Source organism: Vulpes vulpes, chromosome 10, assembly GCF_048418805.1.
Source record: "Vulpes vulpes isolate BD-2025 chromosome 10, VulVul3, whole genome shotgun sequence".
In the NCBI taxonomy this organism is placed as follows: domain Eukaryota; kingdom Metazoa; phylum Chordata; class Mammalia; order Carnivora; family Canidae; genus Vulpes; species Vulpes vulpes.
The window spans coordinates 26319175-26333181 of record NC_132789.1 but is presented as its reverse complement, the minus strand read 5'-3'; the positions used below and the strand labels follow the sequence as shown (position 1 = coordinate 26333181).

The 14007-nt window shown below is 40.6% G+C and overlaps 1 pseudogene; it reads right to left on the bottom strand.

Annotated features, from left to right (window-relative positions):
* Nucleotides 1–12426: 12426 nt before the first annotated feature.
* On the bottom strand, nt 12427–13160 carry LOC112912916 (large ribosomal subunit protein uL30 pseudogene; annotated as a pseudogene).
* Nucleotides 13161–14007: the final 847 nt, after the last annotated feature.

Genomic DNA, 14007 nt, shown 5'->3' with positions numbered 1-14007 from the left:
CCTGTGACAGAGGTAGGGGCAGTGGTCTTCTCTCAGTTAACCATGGACCTTGTTGCAGGAGTGCCTGGGGAGCTGAACAGAGATGTCTCTTTATCAGAAATGAGCATGACATTGTGTGAACAAGTGATGCTCATGGAGCATTTTGAACTCCATTCCCCTTTGTGTTCTGCTGATGATTGTACTGTATGATTGTCCTGACAGGTTGATACTAAATAACATTGCTCTAAATGGTCTATAAAATTGATATGCAGATCCTGGTTGGCTCAGTAGGTTAAGTGTCTGCCTTCAGCTCAGATCGTGATCCCAGAAATCCAGGATAGAGCCCTGCATTGGGCTCCTTGCTCAGTAGGGAGTCTGCTTCTCCCTCTCCCTCTGATCCTCTCCCTGCTCCTCCTCTCTCACTCGCTCATTATCCCAAATAAATTAGTGAAATCTTTTTCATGAATTAATATGATACCAATGCACCCTCAGTTTGGCTCTAGTATTTTATATACACACAATCCCACCCGTACACACATACACAACACATATCTATTATGTAACATAATCTTGTTTTTTTCTGTAGTTCCATTGCTCTTCATGAAACATAATCATCAAATTTTTAAAAATATTTTTTAAAGATTTCATTTATTTATTCATGAGAAAGAAACAGAGAGAGAGGCAGAGACACAGGAAGAGGGAGACACAGGCTCCAGCAGGGGGCCTGATGTGGGACTGGATCCCAGTACTCCAGGATCAAGTCCTGGGCGGAAGGCAGGTGCTAACCCTCTGTGCCTAGGGATCCCCTAATCACTGAATTTTGAAGCAGTCGGATTCTTGACAAGCATTAGAATACTTTCATTTTGATTCATAGTTCATCATTTATTCATAGGTTAATTTACCATAATTTCACGACTTTTCCACAGAGAAATATTCAAGTTGGTTTCATTTATTTGTTATTTTAATGTGTCTAACTAGATGTACCTGTATATTTACCTTGGAGTGTGTTAGCTAGTAAATTTTCATTAAAATTGATTTCAAAAATTTGTAACACTGATGCGGGTCATATATATATTTAATATTAAAAAAGTATTTAAAATTTATGTTCCAAAATTGATTTACTAATTCATACTCTCATCATCACAGTATGAGATTTCCCTTTTCAGCAGACAATTTCAGTGGATAAAGTCAAACTTAATATCTTCCAATTTTATAATTGGGAAATAATTGTTTAGTTGTAATCCACTTATCAGTGACATTTCCTAGGTCTATAAATTGATTTTTAGATTATATTACATTTCTAGGGCTGCCATAATAAAGCACCACAAAATTAGTGGCTTAAAACAATAAAAAGGCATTTCTGCTGTTCATACACACCTCCACAGTCTGTAGGGAGGGGCCATAATCTGTTTGGAACCTGCAGAGGAGTCCTTCTTGCCTCTCCATAACTGTAAGAAATTTGAGGACAATTTTTGGGGTTCCCTGTCTGCAGCTGCAGAACCACAATTTCTGTCTCCACCCTCCCACGGATCGGTCCTTGTCTCCATCTGACTGTCATGTTACAAGCACAGGAATCAACTGAATTAGGAGGTCACCCCATCCCCTTCATCGCCACATCTGTACTAATTACATCTGCAGCACCCTTTTCCATATAAAGTCACATTCTTAAGTCCTGAGGTCTACAATTACAACATATATTCTTTGGTAGGATAGAATTTAAATAAGGATATGAAGAAAGATGAATCCTTTCCAAAAAGGCTTATAATAATCACTATGGTTTATTTATTTATTTATTTATTTATTTATTTATTTATTTATCTGTTATTTATTTGTTTCCTTATTTATTTATTTATAAGTTTATAAGTTTATATTTATTCATTCAAGGGAGACACACAGAGAGAGGCAGGGTCACAGGCTCTGGGAAAAACAGGCTCCATGCAGAGAGCCTGACATGGGACTCCAACCCAGGAATCCAGGATCAAGCCCAGGGCCGAACTCAGGGGTTCAACTGCTAAGCCAAGCACGTGTCCCCCCCTTTTTTTTCGTTAAGATTATTTTTACTATTTTTAAATATGCAATGCAGTTGCATTGCACTGAAATACAACCCAATAAAGTGAACATTAAGAAAATACAAAATGACGGTTTTTCCATTTTTACTTTTTTATATGTAAAGGAAGGTTTTTAATGTTCCCTTTTTTTTCTAGAGAAAATGTATTTAGCCTCTATCTATAGTCCTGATCCTACAGACATTTTGTAATACAAAATACCTGAATTTGTCTTTTTGTGAACTAATGCCTCCTGAGTCACTCATACATTTATTCAATGTTAGGACTCACACAGGGATGGAAATCAATCCAGACGCTTCCCAGTGCCCATCTCCCCATGGCCAGTCTGCATTTATAGTGCTCTGGGTTCAGGTGTTTGGCCATGAGATGTCAGTAATCACATGATATTTGTATCCACACTGAATGAAACAAAGTGTATGTGTCCCTTCCTCATCTGGGTCTCTCACTGGACCCAGCACCACTATAGTGTAGCCCCAGGGGTACTCAGTCTCGGCCTCAGGCTGGGCACTAGGAGATGGTCAAGTCAGGTTTGCTCCCAAGAAGGGAGTCTGAGAAATCTGTATTTGTTGTTTTTATTATAAATATATGGCCTAGACTTGGCCAATCTTCCTGGATCCAGTATGGATAGTGTCCTATGCTGGAGGCATTGTTGAAAGTGACTGTACCTCCTGGGGACATGGCCATGAAGGCTCCTGAGTCACCATGACCTGAGAATTGGTCCCTGAAATGAAAATAGACCCTTTTTAGGAATGGAGAAGAAAGGCACATGGATCCCTCCTAAGGATGCCTCTCAAATCTCCATGAATTGGGGAAGTGGTGAGGAGGGGGAGGAGAAGGAGAGGAGTCAAGATCATGGTATGGAATTTCCACAGATTCCCTGGCCTTAAAACTGGCCCTGGTCTCTGGGATGTCTCTTTTCTATTTAAGTTTTTCTTGATATTCCAAATATCTAACACAATGTGTAATAGGAGTACAACTTAGTAATTCAAGACTTAAATAAATGAGCCCGTGCTCATCACAAGTGCACTCGAGAAGCCCCACCACCTTTGTAACGCATCCCTCCACCCATCTTCCTTTTGGTAAGGATTAGTCGGTTCTCTAGATTTAAAGGTTTGTTTCTTGTTTTCCTCACTTTTCCCCTATGATATTTTGTTTCATTTCTTAAATTCTACATGAGTGAAATTATATATTTGTCTTTCTCTATTGACTTATTTCACTTAGCATTATACTCTTTAGCTCCAATGCGTCTTTGTAAATGATAATATTTCATTCTTTTTTTATGGCGGAGTAATAGTACATCATGTATATATCTGATGAACTATATATATATATATATATATATATATACACAATATATATATGGAATATATATATAATATTCCATCATCATCATCATCATCATCATCTCTCTCTCTCTCTCTCTCTCTCTCTCTATATATATATATATATACACACACATTCCTTTTCAATTATCAGTTGGGCTCACACTATAATTTGGGTATTGTTGGAAATGCTACTATGAACCTCAGGATGCATGTATCCCTTTAAATTAGTATTTTTGTATTCTTTGGGTAAATACCTAGAAGGGTAATTGCTGAATCAGAGTATTTCTATTTTTAACGTTCTGAGTGGCCTCCAAACTGTTTTCCAAAGGAGCTACACAAGTTTCCACACCCATTAACAGGGTGAGTGTTCCCCTTTCTCTGCATCTTTGCCCACACCCCCTGTTTCCTGTTGTTTCTGTTAGCTGTTATGACTGGTGTGAGGTCATATATCAGTTTCGTTTTGATTTGTATTTGGGATGATTCCTTTCTCTCCTTCTCAGCTCCAGGGATGAAGGGCATGCTTGCTGTTATATTGGGCAAATTGGAGCCCACAATGCCGTCTGATTCTGGATCCTCAGCCCAGCTAGTAGCTTCCATCCAGGGAGGAGTTCTGGGGTGGGTGAGAGCTATGGGTTTGTCCCCTGGGGGAGACAGCTGCTGTCATCTCTCCCTCTGGCAGTGAGCACCAGTGCAGGGCCCAGGCAGGTGGAACCATTTCAGTGGGTTTCAGGCCTGGCCAGCTCTGAGCAGGTGCACAGCACCCGCTGCTGACAGGCACAGCAGATCAGTCAAGATGGTGGGAACTGTGCAGAGGGAATGGAGCCCATTTTTGATTTCAACAAATAAGCCAGAAAACAAATAAAAAGTGTTACCTACTCTTGAGTCCCTCTGGAGAGTTTCCTTTTTTTCGATGACTTCTGTTATCTTTTTCAGTTCTAAAACTTCCATTTGGTTTGTTTTGATGATTTCTCTATCATTTTTGCATTTCTATTTTTTCCATTTAAGAGTGTTTGTAATTTTACACCACATAGATTTTATGAGAGTTGCCTAAAACTACCTGTCCAATAATTACAGCATGTGAGTGATCTCAGTGTTGGTGGCAATCAATTCTCCTTTCTCATTCAGAATTTTATTTTCCTGGTTCTTGACATGTCATATTTTTTTATTGGATCCTGGATATTATGGCTATTATATAATGAGATGCTTGGTCCTCAGTTATTTTTTTCAAACAAATGATCCTCCTGCTGAGGTGCAGCAGCAACGGGAAGGGTGTTCGTGTCAACTTCAAGGTGGCTCGAGTGAAAACGCTTACCATTCTGCTACTTACTATCTGCTGGAGAAGGTGGGGCAGTGATTGCCACCTCCCAGCTCCCATCAGGTGAGGGTGTGGGACAAGCTATCTGCTGGGCCCTGTCAACACCTGTTGTGATGCACAGGACTGAATGGAGCTGCTTTCCTTCAGAGAGTGGATCTTCTGCTCCCCACTGCATTCCTTGTCCTCACTGACACCAGGGAGCGGAGGGTCAAATGCAGCACCAGCTCCCTGCCTCCTGCATCAACATTCAGTATTTTCATGCAAGGGAGAACCCAGTCTCAGTTCCCCAGTGTTTAGACAGTCACCAACATTGGGTATATGACAACAAACCAGCTTTGCCTTGTACCACTGCATTCATTCTCTCTGCTGAGCAATGGGGTTCAGATGAGCTACCCAGGACTGCCAAAATCATAGGTGGGAAAAACTGGAGTGCAAACTAGTCAACTAGGCCTGCCTTGCCCAGAATTGTTGATGTTCCCATGCGATGGAGGCTCAGCTATCTCCTGAGTAGCTGACAGCATGGCAGGTGGGTATTGGGACACTGCCTGCTTCTGCCAGGAGGATATGGACACAATGTCTCTGCTGAGCAATAATGTGAACCCTACATGAGGGCACATTTTGGGGATTCATTAGTGTGTGCAAGTGGTGGGCAGGTTTGTCCAAATATTTCCTCCACTCAGGCCAACTTATCTCCATATCGTCTGACCAGAGGAGTTGCTGCTTTTGGAGTTTTAGTGTTTTCTGATTTGATTTTCTGGATCTCAGCCTTTGAATGTTTCTTGCTTGGAGGAATCTTCAGGATCTTGTCTCTCATGTGGGGGACCTAATACAAGAAAAGGAACCAGGGTTTTCCTCAATTTGTTTGAAGTCTTCTTTCTTCCTTTTTGTACCTTCAAAAGATTTCCATACTTGTTTGTTGTCGTGTGTCAGGACATTTCAGTTGAAAGAGAGAGGACCTACATGAATGGGAACACTTCCTACTGTCCAGAACTGGGATCCCCATGGTGCCTGCTCTGAATGCTTTCTTCCAGGGCTAGGATGGTTGGGATCCTGCTGAGCTGCTATGCAGATGATTTATCTTGACTCTCAAGCTGTGTAAATAAAAGACAAAGAACACAATTATTATTTTTATATTACTTTTTACAGGGTAATAAATAGTCAATACATTGCATAAACAAGAATTCAATGTGAGAAGTTTTAAAGGCTGGCTGGAAACCAGTATAACACAAATGTCTGGCTTTCTGTTATTAAATGCAGAAGAGTGAGGGAAGAAATTTTTACTACTTTGCCTTATGCATTTTGTGTAGAATTTGTTCTGTAATAATTTTATATTTACAGGAAAATTGCAAGTACGGGATAGAGATTCTTCGTTTCACCCAGCTTTTCCAAATGGTAACCTTTTGTGTTGTTATGAATCATTTATAAAAACAAGTACTTACCAGTGTTCTGATCATCTTACAAAATTGCAGACTTTATCTACATTTCAAAGTTTTTGTATATATTTATATACTTACATACTTATTTTAACACTGTTTTGCCTGCAATCAATCCAACTAACAACATTGCATCTATTCATCAGGACATACTAAAATCCTCCAATGTATGAGTTTTCAGTCTTTCACTGTTCTTGATTTTGGTTATTTGGAGACAGCTGGTGTGGTATTTTGTAAAATGTCCCATAAAATGGGTTTATCTGATGTTTTCTTTTCTTTTTCAAGGTTTTATTTATTTATTCATGAGAGACACAAAGAGAGAGGGAGACACAGGGACACAGCAGAGGGTGAATCAGGCTCCATGCAGGGATCCCGATGTGGGACTCAATCCCAGGACTTGATCCTGGGACTCCAGATCAGGCTCTGGGCTGAAGGCAGGCGCTAAAGTGCTGAGCCACTGGGGCTGCCGCTATCTAATATTTTCTCATGATTACACTGGATTAGACTGTGATGACAATCCTGTGCAAATAATGGGAGCAAGGGAATACAAATGACCCCCCTCTGCATCTTCTCCCTCATCACTGAAAGGAACTCCTGTTGATGAGGGAGGAGGTAAAGGGAAGAATCAGGACAAGGCAGAGAAGCCCCAGCACTCTGCCCCCTGAGGACTCACTATTGACATTCCTATCCTCCCCTCCTCAAGGGTTTCTCACCCTAGACCCAGGTAGCAATACTAGTGATTTTTTTTTTAATGTGCAAGTTTGCCCAGTTATAGGGTATCTCCCCCTGCCTGAACATCATCTCTGAAAAGGACTCCATGGGGATTGAGGATGAAATGTGACAGGAGAAAGTGAGTCAGAACTGAGAAATCATGAGACTCCAGGGACATCTGTGCCGCACAATCACACATCACTGAGGACACTGCCTGCCCCTTTGCAAGAATTTATGTATTTTCTTAGATGTCTGGCCCAGAAGTCTGTTCTCCCAGGACCCATGCGACAGCGCCCCCTGCTGCGCTAACATGCTTAGCCCTCCATCCTTTTTACACCACCCAAAACTCCTGGGATGGTGTGCAGACTATGCAACTGACATTTTATGCAAGTGAGATTTTAACGTCACTGCCCAGAACGGGAGAATCAGGAGGTACCCCTTGTCGCCTTTGACCCTGACACTTTTTTCTCAAATCACTAATGGTCTCCAGATATTAAATACCTTATAATTGTATGGTGCTCATATTACCAGATATTTCAAAATTATCTGACATTGAGTTTGCTTCTTCCAGGTGCCTGAGGTCCTTACCAGTCTATCATCATCCTGAAACAAGCAAGGGTCATGAGGTCCTCAGGGTACCAAGGTAGTTCACACCTTGTAATAATTCTATGTGAATTCTTCCTTCCTTTGAACGTTGCTGTTGTTTTGCTGTTGTTGTTGCCTATATATTTTCCTGTCAGGGCATAGTAATCAGTGATAAGGCTTTTCAGCCTACATTTGCTATGACAATATAATGCCATCAGGGGAAATGTGTCTTCCACTCCTACTGACTTGTGTGAGTTCAAATTTTCCCTTGAATGTTAGCCAGAAATTCTAATTTCTTTGTTTGTCTGATATACTTAGTATTTTTAAGGCTCATTCTATTACTTACTCAGCACGATGATTCCTATCAAGAGAACACTACTAAAGATGGACTTTTCCTCAATTTTGAGGAGTTCTTCAACCTCCCCTATACTCAAATCCTCGTGGTCCTGCACTCCACGCACATTGGACCCTAAACTAGATGTTTTCTTCAGACTTCCATGGAATTCACTGGGGTTGTGTTTCTAAGATCTGAGTCCAAGGAACAGCTATTGTCAACGTCTTGCCTCACAGGGAACAAGAGGGGATGAACAGTAGACATTGAGGACTTAAACCAGAGGCAGTGCCCAAATGGCAGGATGACACCGAGTGTGGAGATGTATTTGGATGGTGATGGTTGTAGCTTCACTATTTTTAAGTCATCCAATCCATTCCCACCGTGACCTCAAACTTATTTAAAACTGTTTATTTTTTGGCAATCTTTGTAGTTTTCAGTTCACACGTCTTATTTTTCCTACTAGTTATATTCCCTCTTAAATGTTTGATTCTTTTTGAGGCTATCCTAAATAGAATAGTTTATTACTATGTTTTTTGGGCTTCTTCATTTTTGATATAGACAAAACTACCTGATTGTTATTGGGCATTACCACTTGAACTCCTGTGGAAAATACTAGATAGATCCCATTGAGGGTTGATGATAGAATTTGTTCCCTATTTTGGAAGAGTGGGAACAAGAAATGAAACAGGAAAGAATATGTATAGGAAGCTTTGCACCCGTGACCTTAAAATAAGCAATCTCACATGATAAACGGTATGCACAGGAGAAAGTAGATGACAAAATAGAATGGGTGCTGCCTTCACCTCTTACAGGGAAAATAGAAAACCCAAAAGCATCTCTTCTGTTCCAGGTTGAGAAACACCTGATATATGTTTTCCAGAACCTATGTAATCATTTGTGAAACATGTATTTCACAAGAACCAAGAGTTCTCTGATGCAGATGAAGGAGAAATAGGTCGGGTGAGGAAGGAGCTTCACTCTTTGTTCCTCACCTAGTGATTTTGGCAGGACGGAGAGGAGAGATAGGCTTCTAGCACTTTGGTTCCTTAGGATGTGGCCCCTCAGAGAGGACACCAACCTCGCTGCAAGCAGCCTTTCTCTGCTGGTTCCCCAGCTCTAACTTCCTCCTTCAGCCTCTAACATCTCCCCCATCTCCTCAATGGACCATGATTCTCCTTCTCTGAAAACAATGATATCTAGGGAATACCCCTCAAGATTTGACACACACCTATTACTGTTGGATTATTTGAAGGTGGAGAGGAAGAAAGCATATTTCACTCCAGTGAAGCATCTTTTTTTCTATTTACTCTGGAACTGTGCAGTTAGTAACCGACAAGTTTCTGGTTATAAATTATTTCCCAGATAATTATACCTTATTTTATTGATTCATATGTTCCTCTGCTGAAACTTTTTCCATTACAAATCAAGAAGTTACAGAAATTATTCAGTATTGTGTCTCTAGAGCAAGAGCCATATACTCATAAAGTACATAATTTTTAAATATGTGGTAGTATCTGAACTGTATATAAATATCAAAAACATATAGGTATCAGTGGGATATGATATTTGAATAACAAAAGGCCAGATTGTGAAAATAAGGGTAATTCATGTTGAGGAGGATGGGGACCATGTAAGTGAGTCCTTAGGGAAGGAGGTTGTCAAAGACCAGCAGTCCTCCCCTGCAATGTGTGGGTCTGCCCCACCTGTGAACTCTCCAAGTGAGGAAGGATTTGAATGAGAATTCTGGGGAATGTATATGGACCTTCAACAAAACTAAGGTTCCCTTGCAAAGATGCATCTTTCCTATATGAGGTAGTGGCCTATTCCCATACATCGACTCCACATGTTTGCCCATCTCTGCTTCTGGTCTCAGACAAAAGCAAGCACAAGAAGGAGAAGTTGGAGACAGAATATGAAATTCTGTCATAGAAAAACGTGGTGCAGGGGAAGGATTTCTCTGGGCCTGTTAAGGAGTGAGAGAGGCGTTCTTCATGGAATTCCAGTTGAAGGGGAGATTTCCACCCTGTCTTCTGAAAATGGAGGTGATTAGTGTTTGAGGAACCAAGTCAATAACAGAGGGACAGGAGCTCAAAAGTTTGAAGATGCTCAGGAGAGGAGAGGCGGTTAAGCAAAAAGTGCAGGGTGAGGGAGGACCATTGAAGGCAAAGGGAATGGACCTCTTATGCCTGGATTATTGCAGAGCCCCCACCCCTTCACAGGAGAGCTGTCGGAGGAACCTGCAGAATGTGCTGGAGTGAATGGCTAAGGGCATGAGGAAGCTGGATGGATACAGAGAACCTGGAAGAAGATTGATCCTTTCACCGCTCAGGCTACTGTCAGGTCAGAGAAGCCCTTGTGAACTTAACAACTTGTCATCTGCAAATCACCATAGTCTTCCAAATTGAGGGAGCTCCTCCTCACTCCTCTCAGGAGGCCCCTGGTTCTTCTTCCCATCACAAGGGTCCTGTCCTCAGTTGCCCTCTCTGATGTTTTGTCACTTGTACAAGGACCTTAATCATGCTGATTTTGTACTCTTGGTGCTCATGTGTGTATAGTAGAAACAGGTGGGAGTTCTGGAATCCCACAAGGTGGGGGGGTGGCGTGGTGGGCACCACTCCTGTGAGGGCAGGATCTGCTCTCTGAGCTACACTGGGGTAGCAGGTGGTGTTCTCATGTGCATTTTAGGTCACAATTAGGCATTAAACTTGAAGGAAATATGACAGCACAGCATCTTGGGCACCACCATGACACCTGGGGACAGTCTTGCTCCTTCTTTCCTTTTGCTCTTAGGAATGGAGTCACTAATGACATGTGGGGTCTTATTCCCCATGACTGTTCTGTACATTATTCTGGACTGGTAATGGCTTTGTCACAGGAAGAATGAAGAGATGATGTAGGTATCCATATGGGTTGAGGGAAAACCACCATCCAGTTTCTATAACCAGAGGGTTATAGTCACAGCACAGGAGAGCCTCAAATGGGTGGAGCCATTGTTCCGAGCCTATTGGAGTAGGCTCAGGACCTTCTCACATGTGAAGAAGTTTAGCATCAGTCCTTCTTTCTTGTCAGCTGCCCAGGGCACCCTGGTGTCCCAACAATCATGACCTGTATTTATCAAAATGGCACTTCACAGTCGGGTTTTTCAGTGACAGAATAAGATAAACCTCTTGAAAACTTTTAAATGAAAATGTATGATACTGAAATATGGAAATAAGTAATGAAATGTGGACAAAAATAAACAATGAAATATTTGGGTTAATAATAAATAACAGGTACACTTTATTATGAAGAAGAAAATCATCCAAAAATGTTTAAATACACCAATTTCCCTAGAAAAAATACTCAAAATAATTAGAAGCTATTCCTCAAAAAGGAATAAAATACAGTCAGCTTCAATAGAAAAACTAAAGAAAATGAAGATACAAACATTCAAAATCTTTGGAATACAACAAAAGTAGTCCTAAGAAGGAAATACATCACAATACAAGCATCCCTCAAAAATTTTGGAAAAAAATAAAAACAAATACACCAGACAACCTCACACCTAAAGGAACTAGAGAAGAAGAGTAAATGAATCCTACACCAAGCAGAAGAAGAGAGCAGAGCTCCATGAAATAGAGACCAGAAGAACTTTAGAACAAATCAACAAAACCAGAAGTTGATTCTTTTAAAGAATTAATAAGATAGATAAACCATTAGCCAACCTTAAAAAAAGAAGAGAGAAAAGATTCAAATAAATAAAATCATGAATGAGGAAGGAGAGATCACCCCAGCACCAAGGAAATACAAACGATTTAAAAATCTTATTATGAGCAGCTATATGCCAATAAATTAGGCCATCTAGAAGAAATGGATACATTTCTGGAAAACCACAAACTACCAAAACTGGAACAGGAAGAAATAGAAACCTGAACAGGCTGATAGTCATGGAGGAAATTGAAGCAGTCATCAAAAACCTCCCAAGGCACAAAAGTCCAGGGGCAGATGGCTTCCCTAGGGAATTCTATCAAACGTTAAAAGAAGAAATAATGACTTTTCTGCTAAAGCTGTTTTGAAGGATAGAAAGGGACAAGATACTTTCAAACTTGTTTTATGAGACACCACACCTTAATTCCAAAACCAGGCAAAGTCCCAACCAAAAAAGAGAATTATAGACCAATATCTCTGATGAACACAAATGCAAGGATTCTCAACAAGATACTAGTCAATTGGATCCAGCAGGACATAGTGGAAAGGGAGGTGGGGGGGTGACTGGGTGATGGGCATTGAGTGGGGCACATGGCGGGATGAGCACTGGGTGTTATATTATATGTTGGCCAATTGAACTCCAATAAAAAATTTTAAAAATTAAATTAAAAAAAGAAAAAAATGGATGCAGCAGTACATTAAGATTATTCACCGTGACTAAGTGGGATTTATCCTCCAGATGCAGTGTTAGTTCAACATTTGTAAAAAAATCAATGTGATACATCACATCAACAAGAGAAAAAGAAAACCAAATGATCCTGTCAATAGATGCAGAGAAAGCATTTGAAAAGATACAGCCTCCATTCTTGATCAAACTCTTCAGAGTGTAGGGATAGAGGAAATATTCCTAGGTGTCTAAAAAACCATCTATGAAAAGCCTACAGCAAATATCATTCTCAATGGGGAAGCTCTGGGAACATTTCCCCTAAGATCAGGAACAATTGATCTGGTCTTCCCAGTTCCCAGCATCTCCAAATTCTTCAAAATGAGTGGTCTTTTTCTTCATTCTGTCACATGGAGAAGATAATTTGAAAGGCCATAAAAAGTTGTTTGTTTCTTTGAAATGTTTCCCAACAGTATAGATCGTGTGAATCAGATCCTCCATGCAGATGATGCCATATTTACCACGAGATCGGGCAATCGATGTGTTACCTATCAGGGCATTTGACTTCTTGTTGATCTTGCCATAACCATCCTTGTAGATCAACTCGTTCACTGACTTCAAGTTTGGGTACACCCTACTGTATATGTTTCCACAATCCTCAGGATGATGTTGACTGAAGCCCTGTTGAGCTTAACAAAGGTGCCATTGAAGACCTGGCAAAGGCAAAGAAGCTGTAACACCTTTGGAACCTTTGGGTTCACATCATTGATACATCCAATCCTGATGACAAATGCCAATTTGGCTTCTGCGGGCACGTAGAAGTTGCCAGCTTTTCTCGCCATCCTCGCCATTCGCATCTCAGTTCTGTACATCTGCCTGGAGTCCTCCTGTTAATGCTTAGCCTTTTCATAGATTAGCTTCCTCCTTACCCTTCAAAGCATCTTTTGAGCAACTTTTTTTCTCAGACACTTGATCTTCAACTCTGCAAAATTCCTTCGCTTTTTCTTAAGCGTTTCTGGCACAGCAGGAACCCTCTTTTTCTTCTGTTCTGCACCCTCCATGGTTCCAGCCAGGAAAGAGCTTGAGTGTCTGATTCTTGATTTTATCTCAGGTCACGACCTAAGTGTCATGGGATCGAGTTTCACCATGTCAGATTCAGCACTCAGGGGGGAGTCTGCTAGAGATTCCCTCACTCCCTCTCCCCCTGCCTCTCCACAACTCATTCTCTTCCTTTCTCTGTCTCTCTAAAAATAAATGTCATATATATGACTTATATACATTTTAAACATTGAAAACAATGGAAATTTTAAACTCTTATGGAAATAAAGACAATAGGGATACATACACATGACACATAAAATACAGAAAAAGAAAGATTGTGGAATATTGTGAACTAAAAAGAAGAAATACTGTTTCAAATGTTCTAAATAAATTATGAGCAGTGAGATTGTGTTATCAGACTAATATATCAGACCCTATAATCATTGTGGATTATTATAGATATGGAGTGGGTTTTCATAAAGATAATTGCTCTAATAACAGTCATACTAATAAATTAACAGGGTAAAATTACATGATCTCACTAGACCTTGAAATAAATTTTGACTAATGTGAAAGCAAAGGCCTCATAAAAACCACATGAATAGAAACAGAGAAATTTTACAATGATAACTCGCTTTCCTGCACAAACATAGAACTCAGTCTCACACCGAGGAAAATAATTAATGGGGTGGTGGTGGGAAGACATTTCTACCATTTGAAGAATGTGCCAATGTGACCTAAATACCATTAAACTGAACATCTTGGGGAACCGTGAGTGTCTCGGCGGTTTAGTGCCTGCCATGGGCCCAGGGCATGATCCTGAAATCCCGGGATAGAGTCCCACATTGGGCTCCATGCATGGAACCT